The sequence below is a fragment of the Leucopleurus acutus genome (assembly GCF_964270905.1).
Source record: "Leucopleurus acutus genome assembly, chromosome: 16".
NCBI lineage: Eukaryota > Metazoa > Chordata > Mammalia > Artiodactyla > Delphinidae > Leucopleurus > Leucopleurus acutus.
The window spans coordinates 88,511,682-88,527,253 of NC_139158.1; positions in this window are offsets into that span (position 1 = coordinate 88,511,682).

Below are 15,572 nucleotides of genomic sequence, written 5' to 3' on the forward strand. Positions count from 1 at the left end.
GGGGATGGGGACGGTTTAGGGTCCAGGTGAGGGTACGACAACGGTTTAGGGGGAGCGTACGTGTGAGGTTGCGGGTCAGTGTGGGCGTACGGGTTAGGATTAGGGGACGGGTGAGGGGAAGGCTTCGGGGAAGGGTTAGGGTTAGGGTTCGGGCTAGGGTTAGGGTTAGGGGACGGGGACGGTTTAGGGTCCAGGTGAGGGTACGAGAAAAGTTAAGGGGGAGCGTACGTGTGAGGGCACGTGTTAGTGTGGGCGTACGGGTTAGGATTAGGGGACGGGTGAGGGGAAGGCTTCGGGGAAGGGTTAGGGTTAGTGTTCGGGCTAGGGTTAGGGTTAGGGGACGGGGACGGTTTAGCGTCCAGGTGAGGGTACGACAACGTTTTAGGGGGAGCGTACGTGTGAGGGCGCGGGTTAGTGTGGTCGTACGGGTTAGGGTTAGGGGACGGGTGAGGGGAAGGCTTCTGAGAAGGGTTAGGGTTAGGGTTCGGGCTAGGGTTAGGGTTAGGGGATGGGGACTGTTTAGGGTCCAGGTGAGGGTACGACAACGGTTTAGGGGGAGCGTACGTGTGAGGGCGCGGGTTAGTGTGGGCGTACGGGTTAGGATTAGGGGACGGGTGAGGGGAAGTCTTCGGGGAAGGGTTAGGGTTAGGGTTCGGGCTAGGGTTAGCGTTAGGGGAAGGGGACGGTTTAGGGTCCAGGTGAGGGTACGACAACGGTTTAGGGGGAGCGTACGTGTGAGGGCGCGGGTTACTGTGAGCGTACGGGTTAGGATTAGGGGACGGGTGAGGGGAAGGCTTCGGGGAAGGATTAGGGTTAGGGTTCGGGCTAGGGTTAGGGTTACGGGACGGGGACGGTTTAGGGTCCAGGTGAGGGTACGACAACGTTTTAGGGGGAGCGTACGTGTGAGGGCGCGGGTCAGTGTGGGCGTACGGGTTAGGATTAGGGGACGGGTGAGGGGAAGACTTCGGGGAAGGGTTAAGGTTAGGGTTCGGGCTAGGGTTAGGGTTAGGGGACGGGGACGGTTTAGGGTCCAGCTGTGGGTATGACAACGGTTTAGGGGGAGCGTACGTGTGAGGGCGCGGGTTAGTGTAAGCGTACGGGTTAGGGTTAGGGGAAGGGTGAGGGGAAGGCCTCGGCGAAGGGTTAGGGTTAGGGTTCGGGCTAGGGTTAGGGTTAGGGGACGGGGACGGTTTAGGGTCCAGGTGAGGGTACGACAACGGTTTAGGGGAAGCGTACGTGTGAGGGCGCGGGTTAGTGTGGGCGTACGTGTTAGGATTAGGGGACGGGTGAGGGGAAGGCTTCGGGGAAGGGTTAGGGTTAGGGTTCGGGCTAGGGTTAGGGTTAGGGGACGGGGACGGTTTAGGGTCCAGGTGAGGGTACGACAACGGTTTAGGGGGAGCGTACGTGTGAGGGTGCGGGTTAGTGTGAGCGTACGGGTTAGGATTAGGGGACGGGTGAGGGAAAGGCTTCGGGGAACGGTTAGGGTTAGGGTTCGGGCTAGGGTTAGGGTTAGGGGACGGGGACGGTTTAGGGTCCAGGTGAGGGTACGACAACGGTTTAGGGGGAGCATACGTGTGAGGGCGCGGGTTAGTGTGAGCATACGGGTTAGGATTAGGGGACGGGTGAGGGGAAGGCTTCGGCGAAGGTTTAGGGTTAGGGTTCGGGCTCGGGTTAGGGTTCGGGACGGTGACGGTTTAGGGTCCAGGTGAGGGTGCGACAACGGTTTAGGGGGAGCGTACGTGTGAGGGCGTGTGTTAGTGTGGGCGTACGGGTTAGGATTAGGGGACGGGTGAGGGGAAGGCTTCGGGGAAGGGTTAGGGTTAGGGTTCGGTCTAGGGTAAGGATTAGGGGACGGGGACGGTTTAGGGTCCAGGTGAGGGTACGACAACGGTTTAGGGGGAGCGTACGTGTGAGGGCGCGGGTTAGTGTGAGCGTACGGGTTAGGATTAGGGGAAGGGTGAGGGGAAGGCTTCGGGAAGGGTTAGGGTTAGGGTTCGGGCTAGGGTTAGGGTTAGGGGACGGGGACGGTTTAGAGTCCAGGTGAGGGTACGACAACGGTTTAGGGGGAGCGTACGTGTGAGGGCGCGGGTTAGTGTGAGCGTACGGGTTAGGATTAGGGGACGGGTGAGGGGAAGGCTTCGGGGAAGGGTTAGGTTTAGGGTTCGGGCTAGGGTTAGGGTTAGGGGACGGGGACGGTTTAGGGTCCAGGTGAGGGTACGACAACGGTTTAGGGGGAGCATACGTGTGAGGGTGCGGGTTAGTGTGAGCGTACGGGTTAGGATTAGGGGACGGGTGAGGGGAAGGCTTCGGGGAAGGGTTAGGGTTAGGGTTCGGGCTAGGGTTAGGGTTAGGCGACGGGGACGGTTTAGGGTCCACTTGAGGGTACGACAACGGTTTAGGGGGAGCGTACTTGTGAGGGCGTTGGTTACTGTGAGCGTACGGGTTAGGATTAGGGGACGTGTGAGGGGAAGGCTTCGGGGAAGGGTTAGGGTTAGGGTTCGGGCTAGGGTTAGGGTTAGGGGACGGGGACGGTTTAGGGTCCAGGTGAGGCTACGACAACGGTTTAGGGGGAGCGTACGTGTGAGGGCGCGGGTCAGTGTGAGCGTACGGGTTAGGATTAGGGGACGGGTGAGGGGAAGGCTTCGGGGAAGGGTTAGGGTTAGGGTTCGGGCTAGGGTTAGCGTTAGGGGACGGGGACGGTTTAGGGTCCAGGTGAGGGTACGACAACGGTTTAGGGGGAGCGTACGTGTGAGGGCGTGGGTTAGTGTGAGCGTACGGGTTAGGATTAGGGGACGGGTGAGGGGAAGGCTTCGGGGAAGGGTTAGGGTTATGGTTCGGCCTAGGGTTAGGGTTACGGTACGGGGACGGTTTAGGGTCCAGGTGAGGGTACGACAACGGTTTATGGGGAGCGTACGTGTGAGGGCGCGGGTTAGTGTGAGCGTACGGGTTAGGATTAGGGGATGGGTGAGGGGAAGGCTTCGGGGAAGGGTTAGGGTTAGGGTTCGGACTAGGGTTAGGGTTAGGGGACGGGGACGGTTTAGGGTCCAGGTGAGGGTACGACAACGGTTTAGGGGGAGCGTACGTGTGAGGGCGCGTGTTAGTGTGAGCGTACGGGTTAGGATTAGGGGACGGGTGAGGGGAAGGCTTCGGGGAAGGGTTAGGGTTAGGGTTCGGGCTAGGGTTAGGGTTAGGGGATGGGGACGGTTTAGGGTCCAGGTGACGGTACGACAACAGTTTAGGGGGAGCGTACGTGTGAGGGTGCGGGTTACTGTGAGCGTACGTGTTAGGATTAGGGGACGGGTGAGGGGAAGGCTTCGGGGAAGGGTTAGGGTTAGGGTTCGGGCTAGGGTTAGGGTTAGGGGACGGGGACGGTTTAGGGTCCAGGTGAGGGTACGACAACGGTTTAGGCGGAGCGTACGTGTGAGGGCGAGGGTTAGTGTGGGCGTACGGGTTAGGATTAGGGGACGGGTGACGGGAAGGCTTCGGGGAAGTGTAAGGGTTAGGGTTAGGGTTAGGGTTAGGGTTAGGGGCCGGGGACGGTTTAGGGTCTAGGTGAGGGTACGACAACGGTTTAGGGGGAGCGTACGTGTGAGGGCGCGGGTTAGTGTGGGCCTACGGGTTAGAATTAGGGGACGGGTGAGGGGAATGCTTCGGGGAAGTGTTAGGGTTAGGGTTCGGGCTAGGGTTAGGGTTAGGGGACGGGGATGGTTTAGGGTCTAGGTGAGGGTACGACAACGGTTTAGGGGGAGCGTACGTGTGAGGGCGCGGGTCAGTGTGGGCGTACGGGTTAGGATTAGGGGACGGGTGAGGGGAAGGCTTCGGGGAAGGTTTAGGGTTAGCGTTCGGGCTAGGGTTAGTGTTAGGGGACAGGGACGGTTTAGGGTCCAAGTGAGGGTACGACAACGGTTTAGGGGGAGCGTACGTGTGAGGGCGCGGGTTAGTGTGGGCGTACGGGTTAGGATTAGGGGACGGGTGAGGGGAAGGCTTCGGGGAAGGTTTAGGGTTAGGGTTCGTGCTAGGGTTAGGTTTAGGGGACGGGGACGGTTTAGGGTCCAGGTGAGGGTACGACAACGGTATAGGGCGAGCGTACCTGTGAGGGCGCGGGTTAGTGTGAGCGTACGGGTTAGGATTAGGGGACGGGTGAGGGGAAGGCTTCGGGGAAGGGTTAGGGTTAGGGTTCGGGCTAGGGTTAGGGTTAGGGGACGGGGACGGTTTAGGGTCCAGGTGAGGGTACGACAACGGTTTAGGGGGAGCGTACGTATGAGGGCGTGGGTTAGTGTGAGCGTACGGGTTAGGATTAGGGGACGGGTGAGGGGAAGGCTTCGGGGAAGGGTTAGGGTTAGGGTTCGGGCTAGGGTTAGGGTTAGGGGATGGGGACGGTTTAGGGTCCAGGTGAGGGTACGAGAACGGTTTAGGGGGAGCGTACGTGTGAGGGCGCGGGTTAGTGTGAGCGTACGGTTTAGGATTAGGGGACGGGTGAGGGGAAGGCTTCGGGGAAGGTTTAGGGTTAGGGTTCGGGCTAGGGTTAGGGTTAGGGGACGGGGACGGTTTAGGGTCCAGGTGAGGGTACGACAACGGTTTAGGGGGAGCGTACGTGTGAGGGCGCGGGTTAGTGTGGGCGTACGGGTTAGGATTAGGGGACGGGTGAGGGGAAGGCTTCGGGGAAGGGTTAGGGTTAGGGTTCGGGCTAGGGTTAGGTTCAGGGGACGGGGACGGTTTAGGGTCCAGGTGAGGGTACGACAACGTTTTCGGGGGAGCGTACGTGTGAGGGCGCGGGTTAGTGTGAGCGTACGGGTTAGGATTAGGGGACGGGTGAGGGGAAGGCTTCGGGGAAGGGTTAGGGTTAGGGTTCGGGCTAGGGTTAGGGTTAGGGTACGGGGACGGTTTAGGGTCCAGGTGAGGGTACGACAATGGTTTAGGGGGAGCGTACGTGTGAGGGCGCGGGTTAGTGTGAGCGTACGGGTTAGGATTAGGGGACGGGTGAGGGGAAGGCTTCGGGGAAGGGCTAGGGTTAGGGTTCGGGCTAGGGTTATGGTTAGGGGACGGGGACGGTTTAGGGTCCAGGTGAGGGTACGTCAACGGTTTAGGGGGAGCATACGTGTGAGGGCGCAGGTTAGTGTGAGCGTACGGGTTAGGATTAGGGGAAGGGTGAGGGGAAGGCTTCGGGGAAGGGTTAGGGTTAGGGTTCGGGATAGGGTTAGGGTTAGGGGACGGGGACGGTTTAGGGTCCAGGTGAGGGTACGACAACGGTTCAGGGGGATGGTACGTGTGAGGGCGCGGGTTAGTGTGGGCGTACGGGTTAACATTAGGGGACGGGTGAGGGGAAGGCTTCGGGGATGGGTTAGGGTTAGGGTTCGGGCTAGGCTTAGGGTTAGGGGACGGGGACGGTTTAGGGTCCAGGTGAGGGTACGCCAACGGTTTAGGGGGAGCGTACGTGTGAGGGCGCGGGTCAGTGTGGACGTACGGGTTAGGATTAGGGGACAGGTGACAGGAAGGCTTCGGGGAAGTGTTAGGGTTAGGGTTCGGGCTAGGGTTAGGGTTAGGGGACGGGGACGGTTTAGGGTCCAGGTGAGGGTACGACAACGGTTTAGGGGGAGCGTACGTGTGAGGGCGCGGCTTAGTGTGGGCGTACGGGTTAGGATTAGGGGACGGGTGAGGGGAAGGCTTCGGGGAAGGGTTAGGGTTAGGGTTCGGGCTAGGGTTAGGGGACGGGGACGGGGACGGTTTAGGGTCCAGGTGAGGGTACGACAACGGTTTAGGGGGAGCGTACGTGTGAGGGCGCGGGTTAGTGTGAGCGTACGTGTTAGGATTAGGGGACGGGTGAGGGGAAGGCTTCGGGAAAGGGTTAGGGTTAGGGTTCGGGCTAGGGTTAGGGTTAGGGGACGGGGACGGTTTAGGGTCCACTTGAGGGTACGACAACGGTTTAGGGGGAGCGTACGTGTGAGGGCGCGGGTTAGTGTGAGCGTACGGGTTAGGATTAGGGGACGTGTGAGGGGAAGGCTTCGGGGAAGGTTTAGGGTTAGGGTTCGGGCTAGGGTTAGGGTTAGGGGACGGGGACGGTTTAGGGTCCAGGTGAGGGTACGACAACGGTTTACGGGGAGCGTACGTGTGAGGGCGCGGGTTAGTGTGAGTGTACGGGTTAGGATTAGGGGACGGGTGAGGGGAAGGCTTCGGGGAAGGGTTAGGGTTAGGGTTCGGGCTAGGGTTAGGGTTAGGGGACGGGGACGGTTTAGGGTCCACGTGAGGGTACGACAACGGTTTAGGGGGAGCGTACGTGTGAGGGCACGGGTTAGTGTGGGCGTACGGGTTAGGATTAGGGGACGGGTGAGGGGAAGGCTTCGGGGTAGGATTAGGGTTAGGGTTCGGGCTAGGGTTAGGGTTAGGGGACGGGGACGGTTTAGGGTCCAGGTGAGGGTACGACAACGGTTTAGGGGGAGCGTACGTGTGAGGGCGCGGGTTAGTGTGGGCGTACGGGTTAGGATTAGGGGACGGGTGAGGGGAAGGCTTCGGGGAAGGGTTAGGGTTAGGTTTCGGGCTAGGGTTAGGGTTAGGGGATGGGGACGGTTTAGGGTCCAGGTGAGGGTACGACAACGGTTTAGGGGGAGCGTACGTGTGAGGGCGCGGGTTAGTGTGGGCGTACGGGTTAGGTTTAGGGGACGGGTGAGGGGAAGGCTTCGGGGAAGGGTTAGGGTTAGGGTTCGGGCTAGGGTTACGGTTAGGGGACGGGGACGGTTTAGGGTCCAGGTGAGGGTACGACAACGGTTTAGGGGCAGCGTACGTGTGAGGGCGCGGGTTAGTGTGAGCGTACGGGTTAGGATTAGGGGACGGGTGAGGGGAAGGCTTCGGGGAAGGGTTAGGGTTAGGGTTCGGGCTAGGGTTAGGGTTAGGGGACGGGGACGGTTTAGGGTCCAGGTGAGGGTACGACAACGGTTTAGGGGGAGCGTACGTGTGAGGGCGCGGGTCAGTGTGGGCGTACGGGTTAGGATTAGGGGACGGGTGAGGGGAAGGCTTCGGGGAAGTTTTAGGGTTAGGGTTCGGGCTAGGGTTAGGGTTAGGGGACGGGGACGGTTTAGGGTCCAGGTGAGGGTACGACAACGGTTTAGGAGGGGCATACGTGTGAGGGCGCGGGTTAGTGTGAGCGTACGGGTTAGGATTAGGGGACGTGTGAGGGGAAGGCTTCGGGGAAGGGTTAGGGTTAGGGTTCGGGCTAGGGTTAGGGTTAGGGGACGGGGACGGTTTAGGGTCCAGTTGAGGGTACGACAACGGTTTTGCGGGAGCGTACGTGTGGGGGCGCGGGTTAGTGTGAGCGTACGGGTTAGGATTAGGGGACGTGTGAGGGGAAGGCTTCGGGGAAGGTTTAGAGTTAGGGTTCGGGCTAGCGTTAGGGTTAGGGGACGGGGACGGTTTAGGGTCCAGGTGAGGGTACGACAACGGTTTAGGGGGAGCGTACGTGTGAGGGCGCGGTTTAGTGTGAGCGTACGGGTTAGGATTAGGGGACGGGTGAGGGGAAGGCTTCGGGGAAGGGTTAGGGTTAGGGTTCGGGCTAGGGTTAGGGTTAGGGGACGGGGACGGTTTAGGGTCCACGTGAGTGTACGACAACGGTTTAGGGGGAGCGTACGTGTGAGGGCACGGGTTAGTGTGGGCGTACGGGTTAGGATTAGGGGACGGGTGAGGGGAAGGCTTCGGGGTAGGATTAGGGTTAGGGTTCGGGCTAGGGTTAGGTTCAGGGGACGGGGACGGTTTAGGGTCCAGGTGAGGGTACGACAACGTTTTCGGGGGAGCGTACGTGTGAGGGCGCGGGTTAGTGTGAGCGTACGGGTTAGGATTAGGGGACGGGTGAGGGGAAGGCTTCGGGGAAGGGTTAGGGTTAGGGTTCGGGCTAGGGTTAGGGTTAGGGTACGGGGACGGTTTAGGGTCCAGGTGAGGGTACGACAATGGTTTAGGGGGAGCGTACGTGTGAGGGCGCGGGTTAGTGTGAGCGTACGGGTTAGGATTAGGGGACGGGTGAGGGGAAGGCTTCGGGGAAGGGCTAGGGTTAGGGTTCGGGCTAGGGTTATGGTTAGGGGACGGGGACGGTTTAGGGTCCAGGTGAGGGTACGTCAACGGTTTAGGGGGAGCATACGTGTGAGGGCGCAGGTTAGTGTGAGCGTACGGGTTAGGATTAGGGGAAGGGTGAGGGGAAGGCTTCGGGGAAGGGTTAGGGTTAGGGTTCGGGATAGGGTTAGGGTTAGGGGACGGGGACGGTTTAGGGTCCAGGTGAGGGTACGACAACGGTTCAGGGGGATGGTACGTGTGAGGGCGCGGGTTAGTGTGGGCGTACGGGTTAACATTAGGGGACGGGTGAGGGGAAGGCTTCGGGGATGGGTTAGGGTTAGGGTTCGGGCTAGGGTTAGGGTTAGGGGACGGGGACGGTTTAGGGTCCAGGTGAGGGTACGCCAACGGTTTAGGGGGAGCGTACGTGTGAGGGCGCGGGTCAGTGTGGACGTACGGGTTAGGATTAGGGGACAGGTGACAGGAAGGCTTCGGGGAAGTGTTAGGGTTAGGGTTCGGGCTAGGGTTAGGGTTAGGGGACGGGGACGGTTTAGGGTCCAGGTGAGGGTACGACAACGGTTTAGGGGGAGCGTACGTGTGAGGGCGCGGCTTAGTGTGGGCGTACGGGTTAGGATTAGGGGACGGGTGAGGGGAAGGCTTCGGGGAAGGGTTAGGGTTAGGGTTCGGGCTAGGGTTAGGGGACGGGGACGGGGACGGTTTAGGGTCCAGGTGAGGGTACGACAACGGTTTAGGGGGAGCGTACGTGTGAGGGCGCGGGTTAGTGTGAGCGTACGTGTTAGGATTAGGGGACGGGTGAGGGGAAGGCTTCGGGAAAGGGTTAGGGTTAGGGTTCGGGCTAGGGTTAGGGTTAGGGGACGGGGACGGTTTAGGGTCCACTTGAGGGTACGACAACGGTTTAGGGGGAGCGTACGTGTGAGGGCGCGGGTTAGTGTGAGCGTACGGGTTAGGATTAGGGGACGTGTGAGGGGAAGGCTTCGGGGAAGGTTTAGGGTTAGGGTTCGGGCTAGGGTTAGGGTTAGGGGACGGGGACGGTTTAGGGTCCAGGTGAGGGTACGACAACGGTTTACGGGGAGCGTACGTGTGAGGGCGCGGGTTAGTGTGAGTGTACGGGTTAGGATTAGGGGACGGGTGAGGGGAAGGCTTCGGGGAAGGGTTAGGGTTAGGGTTCGGGCTAGGGTTAGGGTTAGGGGACGGGGACGGTTTAGGGTCCACGTGAGGGTACGACAACGGTTTAGGGGGAGCGTACGTGTGAGGGCACGGGTTAGTGTGGGCGTACGGGTTAGGATTAGGGGACGGGTGAGGGGAAGGCTTCGGGGTAGGATTAGGGTTAGGGTTCGGGCTAGGGTTAGGGTTAGGGGACGGGGACGGTTTAGGGTCCAGGTGAGGGTACGACAACGGTTTAGGGGGAGCGTACGTGTGAGGGCGCGGGTTAGTGTGGGCGTACGGGTTAGGATTAGGGGACGGGTGAGGGGAAGGCTTCGGGGAAGGGTTAGGGTTAGGTTTCGGGCTAGGGTTAGGGTTAGGGGATGGGGACGGTTTAGGGTCCAGGTGAGGGTACGACAACGGTTTAGGGGGAGCGTACGTGTGAGGGCGCGGGTTAGTGTGGGCGTACGGGTTAGGATTAGGGGACGGGTGAGGGGAAGGCTTCGGGGAAGGGTTAGGGTTAGGGTTCGGGCTAGGGTTACGGTTAGGGGACGGGGACGGTTTAGGGTCCAGGTGAGGGTACGACAACGGTTTAGGGGCAGCGTACGTGTGAGGGCGCGGGTTAGTGTGAGCGTACGGGTTAGGATTAGGGGACGGGTGAGGGGAAGGCTTCGGGGAAGGGTTAGGGTTAGGGTTCGGGCTAGGGTTAGGGTTAGGGGACGGGGACGGTTTAGGGTCCAGGTGAGGGTACGACAACGGTTTAGGGGGAGCGTACGTGTGAGGGCGCGGGTCAGTGTGGGCGTACGGGTTAGGATTAGGGGACGGGTGAGGGGAAGGCTTCGGGGAAGTTTTAGGGTTAGGGTTCGGGCTAGGGTTAGGGTTAGGGGACGGGGACGGTTTAGGGTCCAGGTGAGGGTACGACAACGGTTTACGAGGGGCATACGTGTGAGGGCGCGGGTTAGTGTGAGCGTACGGGTTAGGATTAGGGGACGTGTGAGGGGAAGGCTTCGGGGAAGGGTTAGGGTTAGGGTTCGGGCTAGGGTTAGGGTTAGGGGACGGGGACGGTTTAGGGTCCAGTTGAGGGTACGACAACGGTTTAGCGGGAGCGTACGTGTGGGGGCGCGGGTTAGTGTGAGCGTACGGGTTAGGATTAGGGGACGTGTGAGGGGAAGGCTTCGGGGAAGGTTTAGAGTTAGGGTTCGGGCTAGCGTTAGGGTTAGGGGACGGGGACGGTTTAGGGTCCAGGTGAGGGTACGACAACGGTTTAGGGGGAGCGTACGTGTGAGGGCGCGGGTTAGTGTGAGCGTACGGGTTAGGATTAGGGGACGGGTGAGGGGAAGGCTTCGGGGAAGGGTTAGGGTTAGGGTTCGGGCTAGGGTTAGGGTTAGGGGACGGGGACGGTTTAGGTTCCACGTGAGTGTACGACAACGGTTTAGGGGGAGCGTACGTGTGAGGGCACGGGTTAGTGTGGGCGTACGGGTTAGGATTAGGGGACGGGTGAGGGGAAGGCTTCGGGGTAGGATTAGGGTTAGGGTTCGGGCTAGGGTTAGGGTTAGGGGACGGGGATGGTTTAGGGTCCAGGTGAGGGTACGACAACGGTTTAGGGGGAGCGTACGTGTGAGGGCGCGTGTTAGTGTGGGTGTACGGGTTAGGATTAGGGGACGGGTGAGGGGAAGGCTTCGGGGAAGTGTTAGGGTTAGGTTTCGGGCTAGGGTTAGGGTTAGGGGACGGGGACGGTTTAGGGTCCAGGTGAGGGTACGACAACGGTTTAGGGGGAGCGTACGTGTGAGGGCGCGGGTTAGTGTGGGCGTACGGGTTAGGTTTAGGGGACGGGTGAGGGGAAGGCTTCGGGGAAGGGTTAGGGTTAGGGTTCGGGCTAGGGTTAGGGTTAGGGGACGGGGACGGTTTAGGGTCCAGGTGAGGGTACGACAACGGTTTAGGGGGAGCGTACATGTGAGGGCGCGGGTTAGTGTGAGCGTACGGGTTAGGATTAGGGGACGGGTGAGGGGAAGGCTTCGGGGAAGGGTTAGGGTTAGGGTTCGGGCTAGGGTTAGGGTTAGGGGACGGGGACGGTTTAGGGTCCAGGTGAGGGTACGACAACGGTTTAGGGGGAGCGTACGTGTGAGGTTGCGGGTCAGTGTGGGCGTACGGGTTAGGATTAGGGGACGGGTGAGGGGAAGGCTTCGGGGAAGGGTTAGGGTTAGGGTTCGGGCTAGGGTTAGGGTTAGGGGACGGGGACGGTTTAGGGTCCAGGTGAGGGTACGAGAAAAGTTAAGGGGGAGCGTACGTGTGAGGGCACGTGTTAGTGTGGGCGTACGGGTTAGGATTAGGGGACGGGTGAGGGGAAGGCTTCGGGGAAGGGTTAGGGTTAGGGTTCGGGCTAGGGTTAGGGTTAGGGGACGGGGACGGTTTAGCGTCCAGGTGAGGGTACGACAACGTTTTAGGGGGAGCGTACGTGTGAGGGCGTGGGTTAGTGTGGTCGTACGGGTTAGGGTTAGGGGACGGGTGAGGGGAAGGCTTCTGAGAAGGGTTAGGGTTAGGGTTCGGGCTAGGGTTAGGGTTAGGGGATGGGGACGGTTTAGGGTCCAGGTGAGGGTACGACAACGGTTTAGGGGGAGCGTACGTGTGAGGGCGTGGGTTAGTGTGGGCGTACGGGTTAGGATTAGGGGACGGGTGAGGGGAAGTCTTCGGGGAAGGGTTAGGGTTAGGGTTCGGGCTAGGGTTAGCGTTAGGGGAAGGGGACGGTTTAGGGTCCAGGTGAGGGTACGACAACGGTTTAGGGGGAGCGTACGTGTGAGGGCGCGGGTTACTGTGAGCGTACGGGTTAGGATTAGGGGACGGGTGAGGGGAAGGCTTCGGGGAAGGATTAGGGTTAGGGTTCGGGCTAGGGTTAGGGTTACGGGACGGGGACGGTTTAGGGTCCAGGTGAGGGTACGACAACGTTTTAGGGGGAGCGTACGTGTGAGGGCGCGGGTCAGTGTGGGCGTACGGGTTAGGATTAGGGGACGGGTGAGGGGAAGACTTCGGGGAAGGGTTAGGGTTAGGGTTCGGGCTAGGGTTAGGGTTAGGGGACGGGGACGGTTTAGGGTCCAGCTGTGGGTATGACAACGGTTTAGGGGGAGCGTACGTGTGAGGGCGCGGGTTAGTGTAAGCGTACGGGTTAGGGTTAGGGGAAGGGTGAGGGGAAGGCCTCGGCGAAGGGTTAGGGTTAGGGTTCGGGCTAGGGTTAGGGTTAGGGGACGGGGACGGTTTAGGGTCCAGGTGAGGGTACGACAACGGTTTAGGGGAAGCGTACGTGTGAGGGCGCGGGTTAGTGTGGGCGTACGTGTTAGGATTAGGGGACGGGTGAGGGGAAGGCTTCGGGGAAGGGTTAGGGTTAGGGTTCGGGCTAGGGTTAGGGTTAGGGGACGGGGACGGTTTAGGGTCCAGGTGAGGGTACGACAACGGTTTAGGGGGAGCGTACGTGTGAGGGTGCGGGTTAGTGTGAGCGTACGGGTTAGGATTAGGGGACGGGTGAGGGAAAGGCTTCGGGGAACGGTTAGGGTTAGGGTTCGGGCTAGGGTTAGGGTTAGGGGACGGGGACGGTTTAGGGTACAGGTGAGGGTACGACAACGGTTTAGGGGGAGCATACGTGTGAGGGCGCGGGTTAGTGTGAGCATACGGGTTAGGATTAGGGGATGGGTGAGGGGAAGGCTTCGGCGAAGGGTTAGGGTTAGGTTTCGGGCTAGGGTTAGGGTTAGGGGACGGTGACGGTTTAGGGTCCAGGTGAGGGTGCGACAACGGTTTAGGGGGAGCGTACGTGTGAGGGCGCGTGTTAGTGTGGGCGTACGGGTTAGGATTAGGGGACGGGTGAGGGGAAGGCTACGGGGAAGGGTTAGGGTTAGGGTTCGGTCTAGGGTAAGGATTAGGGGACGGGGACGGTTTAGGGTCCAGGTGAGGGTACGACAACGGTTTAGGGGGAGTGTACGTGTGAGGGCGCGGGTTAGTGTGAGCGTACGGGTTAGGATTAGGGGACGGGTGAGGGGAAGGCTTCGGGGAAGGGTTAGGGTTAGGGTTCGGGCTAGGGTTAGGGTTAGGGGACGGGGACGGTTTAGGGTCCAGGTGAGGGTACGACAACGGTTTAGGGGGAGCATACGTGTGAGGGTGCGGGTTAGTGTGAGCGTACGGGTTAGGATTAGGGGACGGGTGAGGGGAAGGCTTCGGGGAAGGGTTAGGGTTAGGGTTCGGGCTAGGGTTAGGGTTAGGGGACGGGGACGGTTTAGGGTCTACTTGAGGGTACGACAACGGTTTAGGGGGAGCGTACTTGTGAGGGCGTTGGTTAGTGTGAGCGTACGGGTTAGGATTAGGGGACGTGTGAGGGAAAGGCTTCGGGGAAGGGTTAGGGTTAGGGTTCGGGCTAGGGTTAGGGTTAGGGGACGGGGACGGTTTAGGGTCCAGGTGAGGGTACGACAACGGTTTAGGGGGAGCGTACATGTGAGGGCGCGGGTTAGTGTGAGCGTACGGGTTAGGATTAGGGGACGGGTGAGGGGAAGGCTTCGGGGAAGGGTTAGGGTTAGGGTTCGGGCTAGGGTTAGGGTTAGGGGACGGGGACGGTTTAGGGTCCAGGTGAGGGTACGACAACGGTTTAGGGGGAGCGTACGTGTGAGGTTGCGGGTCAGTGTGGGCGTACGGGTTAGGATTAGGGGACGGGTGAGGGGAAGGCTTCGGGGAAGGGTTAGGGTTAGGGTTCGGGCTAGGGTTAGGGTTAGGGGACGGGGACGGTTTAGGGTCCAGGTGAGGGTACGAGAAAAGTTAAGGGGGAGCGTACGTGTGAGGGCACGTGTTAGTGTGGGCGTACGGGTTAGGATTAGGGGACGGGTGAGGGGAAGGCTTCGGGGAAGGGTTAGGGTTAGGGTTCGGGCTAGGGTTAGGGTTAGGGGACGGGGACGGTTTAGCGTCCAGGTGAGGGTACGACAACGTTTTAGGGGGAGCGTACGTGTGAGGGCGTGGGTTAGTGTGGTCGTACGGGTTAGGGTTAGGGGACGGGTGAGGGGAAGGCTTCTGAGAAGGGTTAGGGTTAGGGTTCGGGCTAGGGTTAGGGTTAGGGGATGGGGACGGTTTAGGGTCCAGGTGAGGGTACGACAACGGTTTAGGGGGAGCGTACGTGTGAGGGCGTGGGTTAGTGTGGGCGTACGGGTTAGGATTAGGGGACGGGTGAGGGGAAGTCTTCGGGGAAGGGTTAGGGTTAGGGTTCGGGCTAGGGTTAGCGTTAGGGGAAGGGGACGGTTTAGGGTCCAGGTGAGGGTACGACAACGGTTTAGGGGGAGCGTACGTGTGAGGGCGCGGGTTACTGTGAGCGTACGGGTTAGGATTAGGGGACGGGTGAGGGGAAGGCTTCGGGGAAGGATTAGGGTTAGGGTTCGGGCTAGGGTTAGGGTTACGGGACGGGGACGGTTTAGGGTCCAGGTGAGGGTACGACAACGTTTTAGGGGGAGCGTACGTGTGAGGGCGCGGGTCAGTGTGGGCGTACGGGTTAGGATTAGGGGACGGGTGAGGGGAAGACTTCGGGGAAGGGTTAGGGTTAGGGTTCGGGCTAGGGTTAGGGTTAGGGGACGGGGACGGTTTAGGGTCCAGCTGTGGGTATGACAACGGTTTAGGGGGAGCGTACGTGTGAGGGCGCGGGTTAGTGTAAGCGTACGGGTTAGGGTTAGGGGAAGGGTGAGGGGAAGGCCTCGGCGAAGGGTTAGGGTTAGGGTTCGGGCTAGGGTTAGGGTTAGGGGACGGGGACGGTTTAGGGTCCAGGTGAGGGTACGACAACGGTTTAGGGGAAGCGTACGTGTGAGGGCGCGGGTTAGTGTGGGCGTACGTGTTAGGATTAGGGGACGGGTGAGGGGAAGGCTTCGGGGAAGGGTTAGGGTTAGGGTTCGGGCTAGGGTTAGGGTTAGGGGACGGGGACGGTTTAGGGTCCAGGTGAGGGTACGACAACGGTTTAGGGGGAGCGTACGTGTGAGGGTGCGGGTTAGTGTGAGCGTACGGGTTAGGATTAGGGGACGGGTGAGGGAAAGGCTTCGGGGAACGGTTAGGGTTAGGGTTCGGGCTAGGGTTAGGGTTAGGGGACGGGGACGGTTTAGGGTACAGGTGAGGGTACGACAACGGTTTAGGGGGAGCATACGTGTGAGGGCGCGGGTTAGTGTGAGCATACGGGTTAGGATTAGGGGATGGGTGAGGGGAAGGCTTCGGCGAAGGGTTAGGGTTAGGTTTCGGGCTAGGGTTAGGGTTAGGGGACGGTGACGGTTTAGGGTCCAGGTGAGGGTGCGACAACGGTTTAGGGGGAGCGTACGTGTGAGGGCGCGTGTTAGTGTGGGCGTACGGGTTAGGATTAGGGGACGGGTGAGGGG